The sequence below is a fragment of the Ursus arctos genome, unplaced genomic scaffold, assembly GCF_023065955.2.
Source record: "Ursus arctos isolate Adak ecotype North America unplaced genomic scaffold, UrsArc2.0 scaffold_8, whole genome shotgun sequence".
Lineage (NCBI taxonomy): Eukaryota > Metazoa > Chordata > Mammalia > Carnivora > Ursidae > Ursus > Ursus arctos.
Window position 1 is genome coordinate 54,467,935 of NW_026623100.1, and position 19,186 is coordinate 54,487,120.

Genomic DNA, 19,186 nt, shown 5'->3' on the forward strand with positions numbered 1-19,186 from the left:
CTATGAGATAATTCAAAAGCAGTTCTAAGAGGAAAGCTTACAGTGATAAATTCTACATTTAAAATAAATTTCAACATGGATGGTACTGGAGGGTATTATGCTAAATGAAATAATTCAATCAGAGAAAGACAATTATCATATGATTTCACTCATATGTAGAATATAAGAAATAGTGCAGAGGATCATAGGGGAAGGGAGAGAAAACTGAAGGGGAAGAAATCAGAGGGAGACAAACCATGAGAGACTCTTGACTCTGGGAAACAAACTGAGGGTTGAGGAAGGGGAGGTGGATGGGGGAAGGGGCAACTGGGTGATGGGCATTAAGGAGGGCACGTGATGTGATGAGCACTGGGTGCTATAAGCAACTGATGAATTATTGAACACTACATCTGAAGCTAATGATGTACTATATGTTAGCTAATTGAATTTAAATTAAATAAATCTTCAGATGGGAAAAAAAGTTTGCAAATCAAGAAAGAAAGAAAGAAAGAAAGAAAGAAAGAAAGAAAGAAAGAAAGAAAGAAAGATAGATTTCACATAAACAACCAACATTCACACCTCAAGGAACAAGAAAAACAAGAAAACTAAGCCCGAAGTTAACAGAAGGGGAAAAAAAGATGAGGAAATGAGACCAGAAAAATAGCACAGATCAATGAAACTAAGAACTGCTTTCTAGAAAAAATAAAATTGACCAATGTTTAACAGGACTAAGATGACAAAAATCAAACGAAAGAGGCATTTCAACTGATATCGCACAAATACAAAGGATCTTAAAAGACAACTATGAACGCTATATTGCCAACAAATTGTATAACCTAGAAGAAATGGATCAATTCCTAGAAATAGATAGCCTAACAAAACTGAAAGAAATAAAAAATCTCAACAGACCAATAATGAGTAAGGAGAGTGAATCAGTAGTTAAAAACTTCCCAAAGAAGGTCCAAGAACAGATGGCTTCACTGGTGAATTCTACCAAACATTTAAAGAATTAACACCAATCCTTCTGAAACTCTTCAAAAACAATTGGAGAGAATAATGCCCAAACTCATTTTAGGAGGCCACCATTACCCTGATACCAAGGCCATATAAGAACACTACAAGAAAACTATAGGCCAGTATTCCTGACGAATATAGACGCAAAAATTCCCAACAAAATATTAGCAGACCAAAATCAACAACACATTGGGGAAAAAATCATACATAATGATCAAGAGGGATTTATCCTTGGGGGGTGCCTGGGTGGCTCAGTCATTAAGCGTCTGCCTTTGGCTCAGGGCGTGATCCCAGGGTCCTGGGATTGAGCCCTGCATCGGGCTCCTCCACTTGGAGCCTGCTTCTTCCTCTCCCACTCCCACTGCTTGTGTTCCCTCTCTCGCTGGCTGTCTCTCTCTGTCAAATAAATAAATAAAATCTTTAAAAAAAAAAAAAGAGGGATTTATCCTTGGGATACAAGGACAATTCGACATATGCATATCAATAAATGTGATACACCATATTAATAGAATAACAGATTAAAAACATATGATCTCAGTAGATGCAGAAAAAGCATTTGACAAAATACAACCTTTCGTGATAAGAACTCAACAAATTCAGTATAGAAGGAATATACCTCAGTATAATAAAGGCCATATATGAGAAACCCATAGCTAACATCACCCTCAATGGTATAAGGCTGCAAACTTTCCCTCTAAAATCAGGACCAAGACAAGGGTGCCCATTCTAGCCACAATTATTCAAATAGGCTTGGAGGTCCTAGCCAGAGCAGACAAGAGAAACAAAAAGAATCCAAATATGAATGGTAGTAAAATTGTCTTTGCTTGCAGATAGTATAATCTATTTAAGTTTTTATTAAATTCCATTTAGCTAACATACAGTGTAATATTAGTTTCAGGTGCACAATTTAGTGATTCAACACTTCCATATACCACCTAGTGCTCATCACCATAAGTACACTCCTTAATCCCCATATAGTCTTTTATATATAAAATGACAAAGACTTCATCGCAAAAAAAAACTGTTAGAACCAATAAATTCAGTAAAGTTGAATACAAAAATCAACATGTAGAAATCAGTAGCATTTTTCTACTCTAACAAAATATCTGAAAAAGAAACAATCCCATTCACAATATCAAAAAAACAACACAAAACAACATAGGAGTAAATTTAAATCAAAGAGACAAAAGACCTGTACCCTGGAAACTACAAGATTTGGGGGAAAAGAAATTGAAGAGGAAACAAATGAAAGCTATCCTATGTCTATGGATCATGAGAATATTGTTAATATGTCCATACTACCCAAAGCCATCTATAAATTTAATGCAATTCCTATAAATTCCAATGGAATTTTTCATAGAAATAGAAAAAATTCTAAAATTTGAAAGGAAACAAAAAACCCTAAATAGGCAAAGCAATCCTAAGAAAGATCAAAGCTGGAGGGATCACATGTCCTGATTGCAACCTACACTACAAAGCGATGGTAAAAAACAGTACGGTACCATACGCAGGGGAATAAAAAAATAGACACACAGTCCAATGGAACCCTCACATATACAGTCAACTAATATTTGACAAGGGATCCAAAAACACTCAATGTCAAAAGGATGGGATCTTCAATAAATGGTGCTGGGAAAGCTGATAACCACAAAAAGACTGAAATTGGACCTCTACCTCATACCTCTCTCAAAAATTAACTTGAAAGGGATTAAAGACTTAAACATAAGACCTGAAACCATAAGACTCCTAGAACAAAACATTGGGAAACCACTCCTTGAAGTTGACAATTGTTCTTTGGATAGGACACCAAAATCACAAGAAACAAAAGCAAAAATTAGTAAGTGGGACTGCAACAAACTAAAAAGCTTTTCAACAGCAAAAGAATCTACAAAAATGGAAGGCAATCTGCATAGTGGGAGAAAAATATTTACTGGTCATATATCTAATATCCAAAATATGTAAACAGAATAGCAAAATCACAAACAAAACAATCCAATTGTAAAATGGGCAGAGGACCGGAATAGATGTTTTTCCAAAGAAGACATACAAATGGCCAACAAGTATATAAAAAGGTACTCAAAATCATTAATCATGAGGGAAATGCAAATCAGAACCACAATGAGAGATCACCTCATATCTTTTAGGACAGCTATCATCCTAAAGACAAGAGATAACATTTTTGCAAGGATGCGGAGAAAAGGGGCCCTTTATGCACTGTTGGTAGGAATGTAAATTGGTACAGCCATTACAGAAAATAGTATGTCCATTCCTCAAAAACCTAAAACTACCATATGATCTAGCAATTCCACTCTTGTGTGTGTGTGTGTGTGCGTGTGTGTGTGTGTCCAAAATAAATGAAAACAGTTTCCTGGGAAGATATCTGCACTCCATGTTCATAGCAGCATTATTCACAATAGCCAAGATATGCAAACAACATTACGAACAGATGAATGGTTACAGAAAGGGTATTAGATCTATAAAATGGAGTACCCGTCAGGCATGAAAAAGAAAATCCTGGTGTTTACAAGATGGATGGACCTTGAGGGCATTAGGCTAGTAAAAAAGGTCAGAAAGACAAATACTGTAGGGTCTCACATGTGGAATCTAAAAAAGTCAAACTCACAGAAACAGTAGAATGGTGGTTACCATGGGCTGGGGGAAATGGGGATATTTTGGTCAAAGGGTACGAACTTCCAGATGTAAGGTGAATACATTCTGGAGATCTAGTGCACAGTGTGATTATTTATATTGTATATATTGTGCTGTATTACAAATTTGAAAATTGCCAAGAGATTAGATCTTAAATGTTCTTACCACAAAAAAAGAGATGGGAAAGATATGATGTGATGGAGGGGTTAACTACTGCTCTGGTGGTAATCATTCTGCAATATGTAAGTGTGTCAAATCAACACGCTGTCCATCTTCATCTTATGTATCAACTAGATCTCAAAGCTAAAAAACAAACAAACAAAAAACACCACAATGGTAAAGGCAATGAGCAATAAAATTTGATACGGTTTTTAAAATGTATAGTGAACCAAATTGTGAATTGATCTCAATGGAATATTTCAGAAAGGTAAATATTTTTTAAATTAAGAAGAATTAGGCACCTTAAAGAATAAAAAGAATTTACCCCAAAGATACAGATGTAGTGAAAAGAAGGGGCACCTAGACCCCAGTATTCATAGCAGCAATGTCCACAATAGTCAAACTGTGGAAGGAGCCAAGATATCCTTGCACAGATAGGATAAAGATGTGGTTCATATATAAAATGGAATATTAACTCACCCATTAGAAAGGATGAATACTGATCATTTACACTGACACGGATGGAACTGGAGGGTATTATGCTAAGTGAAATAATTCAATCAGAGAAAGACAATTTTATGGTTTCACTCAAATGTGGAATATAAGAAATAGTACAGAGAATCATGGGGAAAGGGGAGAAAATGGAATGGAAAGACACCAGAGAGGGAGACAAACCATGAGAACCTCGGGACTCTGGGAAACAAACTGAGGGTGGTGGAAAGGGAGGTGGGTGGGAGGGATGGGGTAACTGGGTGATGGGCATTAAGGATCTGATGAGCACTGGGTGTTATATGCACCTAATGAATTACTGAACACTACATCTGAAACTAATGATGTATTATGTCGGCTAATTGAATTTAATTTAAAAAAAACAGGGGCGCCTGGGCGGCACAGCGGTTGGGCGTCTGCCTTTGGCTCAGGGTGTGATCCCGGCGTTGTGGGATCAAGCCCCACATCAGGCTCCTCCACTATGAGCCTGCTTCTTCCTCTCCCACTCCCTCTGCTTGTGTTCCCTCTCTCGCTGGCTGTCTTTATCTCTGTCAAATAAATAAATAAAATCTCTAAAAAAAAAAAAATTAAAAAAAAAGGAACACTATGGAACAAGAGACAATTTGTGATAATTAAAAATACCATATATATTAAAATTCAGTACATCTTAGAAGATAACAGTTGAACAGATCTCCTAGGGAGACAAGCCGTGGTGGTGGTTTCAGGGTGTAAGCCACTGAAAAGCTGTAGCTTGAGTGACTGTCACACTAATGGCTGGGGCTGGAGCTGGGCCACATCTGGCCCTGCTCCAGAACAGAGCTTCGAGGGCACCATATAAATTTAGTCCACCCTAAACAGTCTGAAGCAGACAAAGCCTTTTGAGCTTTTGTTCCTTCCTCTCATCACAAGGCACCAAAACATTCTAATCAATGTGATAATTTACTTCATTAGACGGATAGCTGGAATGCAGGATGCCAAATCTCTCAATACTGGGTTCGGTCTATATAGGCACTGCCCTGAAACAGGGAGGAGAGACCCGCAAACGTCCCATTTTCTGTACAATGTGCACTGCACAGCAAGAGGGCATTTCCCCCTGTCCACAGTCAGTTCTCAAGAAATGATGAAAACATGGGAAAATGAGCTTCTGTCACCCATCACTGTTGAGTAATAATCATCGTAGTCACGAAGGAGTCTGCTCCGATAAGGAAACGCACTGCCTGGAAAATGTAATGTTTCATACTCATGCATCTGCGCTCTTGCAAATGCTTTCTTGGCACCATCCTATTTTGTATGATTAATTTTCCACTAGATTTACAAAGGAAAAAAATTCCTTCTTTAGAAAAGTTTGACTTGTATTTTCTGAGTAACTCCTGACACCAAATGCTAAAATTATGCTTTAGGGGGTTCATCAGGAAAAAAAGTTATTTTCTTCAGTGGGACATTTTTAGTTGGACATTATCTTTTCCACTATACAGTAGAAATAGTAAATAGTCAATTTGCTATATCACATTTATTTAGCAAAGCACGTGCTGAATATGCATTAAAATACACGGAGTCAGGGGCGCCTGGGTGGCTCAGATGGTTAAGTGTCTGCCTTCGGCTCAGGTCATGATCCTAGGGTCCTGGGATTGAGCCGTGCATTGGGCTCCCTGCTCAGTGGGGAGTCTGCTTCTCCCTCTGCCTCCTGCTCCCCCTGCTTGTCCTCGTGCTCTATCAAATAGATGGATAAAATCATTTTAAAAAATACACTGAGTCATCGGGCCTATTGTAGGCCTCCTAAACTCTTATATAGAAAGACAACAGAGTAAAATGAAGGATCCCCATTGACAAGTCTATGATGTATAGAGCAGGCTACTAGAGACCCAGCAGGACACAATTCCAAGAACGCGAGCAGGAGAGCTCTGTAGGAGAACGGTATGGCACTGAGCTGGGCTTGCTATCCAGTCTAAGAATACACAATTATCCCTCATGAATTTGAGTCACAGTCACAGAAAAGTGAGAAACCTCAGGATCCTGTGTTGAGCAAAGAACCACGAAGTAAGCTATATATACTAGGTGCCAGGCACACCGATCAGGGGCTCTATATTTTACAGACCGTTTTTGTAGACTGCAAGGGTTTTAGGAAAAAGCTTCTTTTCACATCCCTCTAACCCACCATGCCCTCACCAAACACTTACACACACACACACACACACACACACACACACACACACAATTTAATTCATTATATATAAGATGGGGCTTGAGAATCTATAGCTTTTGAAAGCTCCCAAGTGATACCGATAATCAGCTAAGGAACCACCTCTCCAAGAGAGCTTTTAAGTCCCTTTCGGAACTTTGGTAGATAGACGAGATGGCTGTGCCCTCCAGGAACTTGAAATACAAAGTTAAGACAGAACAGGGCAATGAAAGGTGGTATAGGAGCTGGGTAAGTGTCTTAAATAACAAGAGTCCTAAGAATATAAAGGTTCAGAAGCTCATCTCTGGAGGAGAAAGACCCTGATAGAAGTCTCAGAACTTTTAGAATGCACAACAGCAGGAGAGATGGAGGAGGGCACTCCTGGAGAGACCTAGCAGGGCACCGGCACAAGGTGCAGCAGGCCCCGCGATACATGCATGTAAAGACTGGCTGTGAGCAGTGACAGCGTCATCTGGACCCAGTAAATCTCCCCCCTGGAGAGTCTTTCTCAAGTTGTTTTCCTAAAGAGTTCCTGCAGGGAAGAAGAGAGCATCAGATGAATACTCATCCTACTACATTATGAAAGCTACACCAGGCTGACACCAGGCCTAACTCAAATCCAACCTCTTTCGTAAAGCCTTCTCAGACCAAACCAAACTTCTCTTCTTCTTCCTCTGAACTCAAAGATGATTTTTTTTTATCATGTTCAATTTAGCCAGCATATAGTACATCATTAGTTTTTGAAGTAGTGTTCGATGATTCATTAGTTGTGTGTAACACCCAGTGCTCATCACCACACATGCCCTCCTTAATACCCATCCCCTGGTTACCCCATCCTCCCATCCCCCCCTCCCTTCTGTAACCCTGTTTGGGTCCCAGTGTCCAGAGTTTCTCATGGTTTGTCTCCCTCTCTGATTTCTTCCCATTGTTTTCCCTCCCTTTCCCTATGGTCCTCTGTGCTATTCCTTATGTTCCACATATGAGTGAAACCATATAATAATCATCTTTCTCTGCTTGACTTATTTCACTCAGCATAATTAATAGTGTCTAATACAACTCCCTGATATTATAGATCACCATACTGTGAGGTTTAGTTGCTTCCCAGTGTCACACAGGTAGTAGAAGAGCCAAGAGAAGTAGATCCATGGTCTCCTGTTGACAACCCAATGTTCTCTGCATTACTTCAACTTTCTCTCTTGCTGAAGGGACATGGCATCTATTCTTAATGTCTAAACCTGTGTTTTCTTTGTTATTCATAGAATCTAGTACAGTGTCAGACATATGGAATACCCAATAAATACTTGTGAAATGGAAGTAAATTCTTTAAACTGTTTATTGAATAGAAGACAGACAATATGAATAGAAGACAGAAAGGTCTTGAATAGAGGACAGAAAGAGCAACCAAGATTATTAGCCTCGGCAAAGCTTTCCTCAAACTCCCCATGTTCTCTTTTCCTTTATGTCTCTGAACATGCTCCCTGAAATTCTTCTCCCTACATCCTTCCTCCTCTTCCAGATATGGATAATGCATACACTCTCAACAACATGCCTTGCAGCTGACAACTCTTTGGGAAGCCATCCCAGTTTGGTGTCCCTACTCCATACTCCTATAGCACTATGTTTACCCCAAAGAACAAATCACAGCCAATGTCAATCCTTCCAACTGGACTCTGAGCCACTTGAGAGAGGCCCCCTGTCTTTAACCACTTCTATTTCCCCACTATCTATAGCATGGTCCCTGGTAGAGAACTACCCAGAAGTTCATAAGACATGTGCCCTCCACTGAATCAAAATTATTCATGTAGTAGACAAATAGACACCACTAGGGGAAAGGCAACAGACTAAGTTATAGGTACGTATAAGTTAACTGAAACATTTGGTCTTACTAAACTAAAAAATTTACACTCAAGTACAATTTTTCAACATTTATATTTTGTTTTGTCAAGTTATAGTTTAAAAAAATTTTTGTGTAATTCTATTTTAAGTAGGGCAGCAGTATAATATCCATACAATGGAATATTTGACAATAAAAAGTGAAATATTGATACATGTGGCAACATGGATGAATCTTGAAAACACTGTTAAGTGAGAGAAGCCAGTTGCAAAGGACTACATATGATTCTGTTTATATGAAATATTCAGAATAGGCAAACCTATAGAAAGGTAAATTAGTGTTTGCCTAGGGCTGGGGGGAAGGTAGGAGTGGGGATGGGTTAAGGGGTGATGGCTAAGGGGTATGGAGCTTCCTTTTGGATAAAGAGTCTACAATTGACTTGGTGATGGTAGCACAATTCTGTGAATATACTAAAAGCCACTGAGCTGTACAGCTTAGACAGGTGAACTGCATAGCATGTGAGTATTTCTCAGTAAAGCTGTTAATAAAAATAATGTCAGACTTCCATTTTGGGGAAGATGGAGTAGACCTATTTTTCCCTATTGCTCCCTTCTGCCAAGTTTAACTGAAAAATCCCTGGACATTGTATGTAAAACAAGCATAAGACTTTGATAGGTAGAGAGAAGACTCAAGGGTGCCTGGGTAGCTCAGTCTGTTAGGCATCTGACTTTTCATTTCTATTCAGGTCATGATCTCACAACCTCTGAACTGGGCATAAGCCTGATTAAGATTCTCTTTCTACCTCTCCCTCTGTTCTTCCCCCCTCTCCCCCTTAAAAAAAAAAAAGGGAAGGCTCAAATACACTATAGATATTTCAAAACACTGAGACGTTGTTCATCTATTCCGTAGAAAGTCAGGGGGAAGAAAAAACAAATTAAAATGGCAGATTTAAGCCCTCATATATATTTCAAAAATTATATTAAATATAAGTGATCTAAATCCATCAATATTTAAGACTGGCAGACTGGATTTTTAAAAGTGATCCAACTATAATATTATCTACAAAAAGCTCCCTTTAAATACAAAAATATAGGCAGGTATCAGGTAAAAAGCTAAGGATATATAATGCAATTTTCAATCAAAGGAAAGCAGGAAAAGCTATATTAATATTCGACAAGTAGACTTCAGAGCAAGGAAAATTACCAATGACAAAGTTATATGATGATAAAAGATAATCCAAAAAGACAGCAATCCTATATATATATACATCTAACAAGAGAACTGCAAAATATGCAAAGCAAAAACTGATAGACTAAGAAAAACATATACAAATCCACAATTATACTTTGAGGCTTCAATATTTCTCTCTCAATACCAATAGAACTACTCAGAAAATCAGCACAGATATCAAAGAACTCAATATCATCAATCAATAAGACCTAATAAACAAACTCTCCACCCAAAAACAGAATATACAAACACCCCCAGAATACACACCAAAATAGACCATATAAAATAAACCTCAACAAATTTAAACTAATTGAAGTCAATAAAGGCACTAACCATAATGAAATCAAGCTGAAAATCAATAACGTAACAGGAAAAAGTCAAAACACTTGAAACTGAAATACTTCTAAATAATCCATGATCAAAGAGGATGTCTCCAAGGAAATTTAAAGATTTTATTTGACAGAGAGAGAGAGAGACTGAGTGAACGGGCAAGCTAGCATGAAGGGGGGAGGGGCAGAGGAAGAGGGACAAGGAGACTCCCTACTGAGCATGCAGCCTGATGCAAAGCTGGATCCCAGGACCCCGAGATCACAACCTGAGCCCTCTAAGGAAATTTAAAAATACACTTAACTGAGGGGCACGTGGGTGGCTCGGTCAGTTAAGCCACTGACTTTTGGTTTTGCCTCAGGTCATGACCTGAGGGTCATGAGATTGAGCCCTGCATGGGGCTTCACACTCAGTGGGGAGTGTGCTTGAGATGCTCTCTCCTCTCCCTTGTCCCTCACCCTGCTGGTGTGCGTGTATGCGTGCACACACACACACACACACTCTAAAATAAAAGCTTTATTAAAAAAAAGAGGAAAATCTCAAATTAATCTATGCTCATGTCTCACCAACAAAAAATGTCAATGAAACTGAAAATAGAAAAACAATTGTGAAAACAAAATGTTAATTCTTTGAAGAGACTGATAAAATTGTCAAACCTTAAGACTGACAAAGATGATACAAATTACCAATATCAGAAATGAAACAGGTGATAGCACTACAGATACTACAGACATCGAAAGGATAACAAGGGAATACTAGGATTATCTCTGCACGCATAAATTTAACAACTTAGATGAAATAGTCCAATTCCTCAAAAATGAACTGAAACTCACCCAATAGGAGACAAAAAACTTCAATACCCTTTAACTATTAAGGAATTGAATTATAATTTTAAGACTTCCGAAAAAGAATTCATGAGGCCAGAATGGCTTCACTGGCAATTCTGCCAAATATTTAAGTTAACATCCATGCTACGTAATCTCTTCCAGAAGATGGGCCAATACACTTCCCAATTCATCTTATGAAGCTAGTACTGCCCTGATACCAAACCAGACAATATTTTAAAAAGAAAACCTACAGAGCAATATTCTCATCAACATGGATGCATAAAGTCCTTAAAATAATAGCAAATATAATTCTTTTTATATATTGCTGAATTCTAGGGCAATTATACTTCAATTTTTTAAAAAAGTTAATTATACACCATAACCAAGTCGAGTTTATTCTAAGACTATAAGCCTGGTTCAATATTTGATATGTCAATATTGTCTGCTATATTAACGGGCTGAAAAGAAAAATCCTGTGATGCTATTAATGTGGCAAATGCATTCAACAAAATTCAACACCCATTCTTGATTTAGAAACAAAAACAAAACCTCTCAGTGAGGAGGGAACGTCCCAAATTTTATCAAGAGAATCTATAAAAAAACCCCACAGCTAAAATCATACTTAACGATGAATGACTGAATGCTTTCTCAAGTTCAGGAGCAAGGATGCTTGCTCTCACCACTCTTATCCATGATTGTACTGGAAATTCTAGCCAGTGCAAGAAAAAAGCCACACAGATTGCAAAGAGAAATAAATTGCCCGTGACTGTAGATGACATGATGGTCTATATAAAATCCCAAGACACCTGCCTATATATATATATATATATATGTATATACACACACACATACATACCATACACCTGTCCTAGAACTGAGTCTACAGAGTCACAGAATACAAGATAAACATACAGAAATCAACTGCATTCTTATATACTAAGCAATGAACGCTTGAACCCTTGTAGTTAAAAAATACAATACCATTTACTACTGTTTAACAAAAAAAAAAACAAGGTATAAATCTGACAAAACCTGACAGAACTTGTAGGCTGAAAACTACACCATGCTGATGAAAGACCTCAAAGAAAATCTAAAAAGAATTACTAGAATAACCCAAATAAAAAGAGTGACAACACCAAATGCTGGTGAGATTGCAGAGAACTGGATCACTTACATATTGCTGGGGGAACGTAAATGATGCAGTCACTCTAGAAAACAGGTTGGCAGTTTCTTTAAAATATAAAGTTACCATATAACCCAGAAATTGCCCTTCTGGACATTTGTCTCAGAAATGCACACTTAGAGGCGCCTGGGTGGCTCAGTCGTTAACCGTCTGCCTTCGGCTCAGGGCGTGATCCCGGTGTTCTGGGATGGAGCCCCACATCAGGCTCCTCCGCTATGAGCCTGCTTCTTCCTCTCCCACTCCCCCTGCTTGTGTTCCCTCTCTCGCTGGCTGTCTCTCTGTCAAATAAATAAATAAATAAAATCTGAAGGTAGGAAGGAAGGAAGGAAGGAAGGAAGGAAGGAAGGAAGGAAGGAAGGAAGGAAAAAAAGAGAAAGAAAGAAAGAAAGAAAGAAAGAAAGAAAGAAAGAAAGGCACACTTACGCCACAAAGACCTAGACACAAATGTTCATAGCAGCTTTATTCACAATAACCCAAGCGGAATTGACCCAGATGTCCTTCAAGTAAATGGTTAAACCATGATATATATTTACACCACGGATTACTACTCAGCAACGAAAAAGAATAAATTGATACACTCAGTGACTTTGATAAACATCCAGAGGAATCCAATGAGTGCAAAGAGACAATCCCAAAAGGTTATATGCTGTATAATTCTACTTAGATACCATTCTTGAAATTATAAAATCCTAGATGTTAAACAGGGCAGTGGTTGCAACAGGGGAGGGAAGTGGGTACAGCTATAGGAAGACAACATGAAGGATCCTTGTGGTGATGGAAATGTTCTGTATCTTGTCAATATCAATGTTAATATCCTGGTGGCGATATCATGCCATGGCTTTACAAGATGTTACCAACAGGGCAAACTGGGTAAAGAGTACATGGAATCCGTCTGCATTATTTCCTACAATTGCATGAAAAGCTACAATCCTGAGCTCTACAATCTCAAAATAATTTTTTTAAAAATCAGGTGGCACGCTTCATAAGATAACACAAAATTTTGAGTAAACAAAAATATGTATTTCTTAAGGAAAATACTCTTAAAATATCTTGCCCTGGATACTCACTCACCTACTACCTTCAACCTCATGGTTCTAAGGACTGCTAAGGGAAGCAGGGTGGAAAGGGGCTAAGAAGGTCATACACCTAAGTACTGGAAATCAATCAACGGAGTTAAACAAAATGCATCCCTTAATCCAGCCTCTGCTCTACAGCCAAACGGGGGAGACTTGGAAGCTCAAGGACTTCATCTTCTGGGCTCTGTAAAAGGGCACCCACTGCAGAGCTCTAACGAGGACAGGCACGGTGACCTCTGCAACAAGAATTTAATTTGTTAAGACACTTAACGTGAGGAATCAACTTCTGTGGTGGTCATGGTTGCAGTTTGAAAAAAAAAAAAAGAAGGTAACTCATACTAGGAACTGCAAGCATGCCTCCAATTTACAAATGGAAAAGTGAAGCAGAACTGAGGTAGAAAAGTGAGAAGGAAAGGTTTTAGTCCTGAATGGCACATGCTTGATTTTTGGCCCGAGGTAAACCACCCCCATGACCCACCGGCACTGGACCTTAAGAATTCCCTTCAGGATGTATGCTGCCAGTAACAGCAGAATCCAATTACAATCATGTGGCGTCTCCTGTCATATCAAATTGTTTCATCAAATCATTTTATATAAATTTAGCCATCGTCCACATTTCACACAGGGCATCCTCTCAATTTGAGGGAAAGGTCTATGTGTCATTTCAATGCCAATACCACCCTCTAGTGGCCAGGACAGGTGCCTGGCCTGACAGAACTGAGCTTGCCTGCTTGTTTTTCTGGTCCTAGTGATAGCACTCTCCTCATCAAAAGCAACCTCACTGAAGAATTGTTTGACTAACCACTAATCCATTCTATAGTATCATGGGTTAGCATGCTAGAACAGTAGTAGCTAGTAGGTTAGCTCTTCTACTTAAGCCCCTCAGTAATATCTAAATTCACCAAAAAGTTCAGGAAGATTTCATAGGATTCTATCTGAATATCAGTATTTCTTGTAAATTTGGAATGTAATTTGATTTACAAAAGCAATTTCTTACCTCATAACTCTCAGAATACACCTATGGCATGAGTACATAGGTTTTCATTGCCATTTAAGGGTAAAAGGATGGTTTCTGCCTCCTCAGAGGGCAAGGATGTTTAAGGAGTTGTGTGAGGTCAAAGACACATTTCAGAGGATCTCAGATGCAAATTAAGATCTAGTCCTGTCACTGGTTAAGGGTTTTGGTCAAGTCACTCAATATTGTGATGCCATTATTGCCTCTTCAAGAAAAAGTGAGGCGGGGAGGCACCTGGGTGGCTCAGTCAGTTAAGCGTCGGACTCTTGATTTCAGCTCAGGTCATGATCTCAGGATTGTGAAATGCAGCCCTACCTCAGACTCTGTGCTCAGCAGGAAGTCTGCTTCAGATTCTCTCTCTCCCCCTCTGCCCCTCCCCCGTGCTTTCTCTAGAATAAATAAATTTTAAAAAAGAAAAAAGAAAAAAAAAGGCAGGGGGATAAAAATAATGCCTGGCTCACAAAGTGAGGGAAAATGTATGTGTAATTCCTAGCATGTAATAGGTACTCAATAAAGTACATTATTAGGTATAAACTTGTACCAGCTCACACATGTCCAAAAAACAAAGTTTAAGTGAAACGTCATTTGGGAGAATTATAAAAGATGAGATGGATGCTAGCCTTTCTTTTGCAATTTAATTACAGAGATAGGATCGTAAGACCTTATCTCTAAAAGCTGTATATTTTAGTAATTCTTTGAAATACATGTACTGTATAACTGCTGCTCATGATACTTTACATGAAATATATCAATTAATCCTGCAAGTACCCTACAAGAAAATAAGGTAAAGGTCACATAGCTTGTATGTGACCAGATGGGTACCTGAACCCAGACACCTAAACTCTGGCTACACCCTCCTACTCCGTTATCCCATCTCCTTAAAGCAAGCCCAGGCAGGTGGAGGAGAACAACGATTTGGGATTTTTGTTACTGGTGGCTTCTTCTCAAGACTTAAGATCAGGCTTTGGAAGACAGAGAAGTGAGCTACTACCCAAGAGTCAGAACATTTCTAATTAAAAACTCATCCTACCCACTCATCCTACCCATTTTATTTGCCATGCATAAGCCAGAAAACATGCAAAATGTTTACAGTTGTAAAGCACTTTACAGTATGCGGTTTCTTCAAACTACTGAAGACTATTTTCATCCTCACAGTAATGCTGACCCAGGAAAATATTATGTCCTTTTTATACATCTGAGGCTAAGACAGTTAAGTGGATCATCCAAGATCCCATAGCTAGGAAATGGCACAGCTACGACCCTCAAACCCCATTCTTTGCTGCCAATCCTGTTCTTTCCCTTACAATGTCTCTATAGATAAGGTCTGCAGAAAACCCTATTTCTAAATGGAAGATCTCAAAAGCCTACTTGCAACAATGCTAGCAGTCCAAAATCCAGTCTTCATTAGGGGGAAAAAATGGAAATAAATTTAAGGTTCAGGCTAGAGAGACCATACTCTCAAGGGGCCATTGTTGCCCTTTTCTCTTCCTAGGTCAGCTATGGTCTGCCAAGCTGCAGAAGAGATTAGGACAGGAGAGAGCTAGGTGCATGGGAATCTTCCTATCTGTGAGTCCCTCAGTACCAACAGAAATAAGTCCTCCTCTACCAACTTTCTGGGTTAGTAGGGTCATTACTGCGTTTGGAGGACACACACCATATTTTGCCTTACAGTCAGACAATGGAATTGGTTTTGTACACTGGAATATGAGCTATACTTTCAAGCTGTATCTATCACATCCTAAAACCTCATCTTCAAAAATAGATGTTTTGAGGTTAAGCTAGAAGGTCCCAGTCCCTTGAAATCACTCTCTACCCTGGATAACTATCAACTACTCATGTTTATAATTTTCACTCAAGTTGAAACCATACTGTTTGCTTTTTTTTTTTTTTTTAATTGAAGGGGGGACCTGTAAAGATAAAATTGGCTGCCTGTCCTCCAGCTACCATGACCTCTCATGGGAGGGTGGAAGGTTTGGTAGCTTTTCAAGAGGCAAAGTCACCCTCAAGCATATGGGGACAACGAAGACTACACTTTGCAAAGTTGTCGGGCAAATTATCTTGTCCCCTACTCAAAGAAAAACAAATCCCTACAGATATGTGCAGCTGCAAGCAATTACTCATCTCCATTATACACTCACTTAGAAGACTAATTCAAACCCTGCTGCCCACACCTGTGCGAGGCAAGTAAACAAGTTATAAGGGGAAAGGGCAACAATGAAAAAAAACCTGTCTATAACAGCATGTAGATGGTCATTTCCAGAACCCCAGCATTAACTAATCAAGGCATCAAATAACTGTTCTCATTGCTAAGTGGTCTAGGTTACTCCCAGGATAAGCAATGTATTGTTTCCGTGGCTAAATATTGTCGATCTCTTACGGAAATACAAGTCCCATGCTACCCTTTAGAAATGGCATAAAATTAATTATTTGAAAGAGACCTTAGGGCCCAATAGCCTCTTATTTCCACCCAGGGAGAGAAGAATGTGTGCTTAAAGGTTTCATGAAGCAACCTAAAATCTGCAGGGCATGAACAAGAGATATGAAAGTTCTACCACCACTGGGCAGGACCTATGTTGCAGGCCGTGTGCTGGAAATGTTTCATGGGCTAATTTTTCACCACAAATAGGACGCTGTTAGTATCATTTTCAAACTTTAGAGGAGGCAGGAAACCAGTCTCTGATCACACAACTTGAAAGCCAGCAAACGGAAATCAGAATCCTCTTACTCCTCAGCCCAGGGCATTAAGCTAGGATCTCTCAGGGGCTCAACATTTAACACGTGCAGTCTCAAAGTGGGTGCATGTTGGAGTCGCCTGAAGAGCTTTATTATTTAATGCTAATATCTGGATCCCAACCTCAGGGAATTTGACTTAATAGGTTTCAAGTGTGTCCTGGGCTTGAGAATTTTTTTTCTAAAGCTTCTCAGTTAATTCTCCTGTGCAGCTACATTTGCAAACCCCTGATGACACAGAACGAGGAGGGCTTGTGTATTCCTCTTCATAGCGGGTGCCAGAAATGGGAGTGTGGCATAGGGCTTCAAAGAACCCCTTCAGGGATCATTCGGATCTGGATCTCCATCTCAGCCTCGTCACTTGCTAGTTTGATTATGTGGGAAAATTAACCTCTCTACACCTTAGTTTTCTCACTTGTAAAATGGAGACTCAGTGTTCACGATGATTAAATTGAGTAGGATTATATAAGAACTTAGCAGAGTGCCTGACAGGCAGTGAAGTACTCCAAAAAATGTCATTAGTCCTATCATCTTTGAAATACATAGGAGTCTAGTGATTTCACTTAATCTAGACAAGAAATCATGTATAAAACATTACTGATGTTGATAACTACCCTGGGGATTACCCAGTAGTCTGTGAGATAGATTCACATATCTCATTTAACACTCCTCACATCTCAGTGACATACCCCAGATTATAAGTGAAAATGAAGTTCAGGGACACCCACTGTCTTTCCTGATGGCACCCATTCCTAAATGACAGAATGGGAATTTGAATGGACTATAATGGCTCAGGATGGCTCAGGGTCAAAATCAAATAACACTTCATATAAAAGGAGACCGAGAATTTTTGCTGTGTTTTTAAAAAAATACACATTTTTCTTTAATGTAGACTCCTTACTCTAAACAATTTGAGGAGTTATCTTCTGAACGAGCTTTAGAGCCAGTTTTTAAGTGCAGATAAAAAAACTAAACAAAAAAACCCACTCTCTTCTTGCTGTTGTCTTATATACTAGAAAGTATTATCCAGTTTAATCACTCGATCCATGGTGCTTACTTTTAAATTCTATTTGAGCATGGACTTGATTTCAAGAAATGAACACCAGAGAGAATGAACATGTTCAAAAGATTCTTGAAGTAGTTTCAGAAAAGGAATTTCAAAATGAAACTATAATAGCTTATCGAAAATCAGGATATACAAGATCTGCTTTGCTTTTAGTTCATTTATTTTATTGAGACAGCTTGTATATGTGTAGATGTCTAAGAAGACACAAGTGAGACTTCAGGAAATGATACAAGTTATTGGACATTACAGAAAAAAAAAATTTTTTTTTTTTACCTTCAATTCCAGCCAATCCAAAGGCCCCAAATCTTTTTTCGTCAATTGGGAGTAATTTTTCCTCTGATACATACAGATGAAATCATCTGACTTCATTTTCCTTTCAAGTTATAGAAATGACCTTTGTATCTTAGAGGGTATCCTAGAAGTTTATTTATTCTCAATTTCTTTATATTTTCATTGTTCCTGAAGTTATATAACTATACTCCTATCAATCCTATAGTCTTTATGAAATTGAGAATATTCTTTTAAAAACGCCTGAAAACTAATCTCAGAAACTTGGTCCTAACATATGTAAAATATATGACAAGAAAAATTAAAAGCCAATACAGGCAGCAAATGTAAGTTAGATCCAAAGGCTGCTAAGACTAGAAGGGATAAGAGACCATCCACCTACCCTCCCAGGAGTTAAACTGCAAACAAAGATGTTAAAGTACTTGTCTAGTTTTTTAACAGGCAGAAACAGAAAGAATTCATAAAACTTACTTTCTGACTCTAAGAGAAGGGTGCCACAACAATGTCTGATTTGCTCCAAACATCAATAGGATAGCTCCTACAGCTGTTACAATTTTCAAAATGTGATCACAATGAGATATTATAAGGGAAAGGGGGGAAAAAAACTACTGATGTTGAGTCCAAACAATGTTAGACTGTTGAAAGTCTATAGATTCCAGGGGCTAGAAAAATCAATAAACCTCTAGGGCTTACAAAGAGTCAGATCATCTTTTCACTTCATAAGTAAGAAATCCGCAAAGGAGGACATAAAAAATAGCAGTAATAATAGCACACACTGATTTTGCTCTGGGTTGAGCACTCAGCCAAGCCACTGATGTGCACATTCTCCTTACCACAACAGCCTTCACAGTCCTGTTTTTTAAAATAAGGAAACTAAGCAAGAGGGTCAGTAACTTACCAAGGCCACGTGGTTGTCTTGTGTAGCAGGCAGTGTCTTAATATGGCCCCCAGCAATCCCCGCCTTCTGGTATTCACATTCACTATTGACTGATTTCTAACAAATACAATACAGCAAAGGTGACGGGAAGTCACTTCTGAGAAGGGGTTTACAAAAGACTGACTTCTGACTTCCTGGAACTCTTTCTAGTTCTAGCTTGCTCAGGACAATGAAGCCAAATACCATGATGTGAGCTGCCCCATG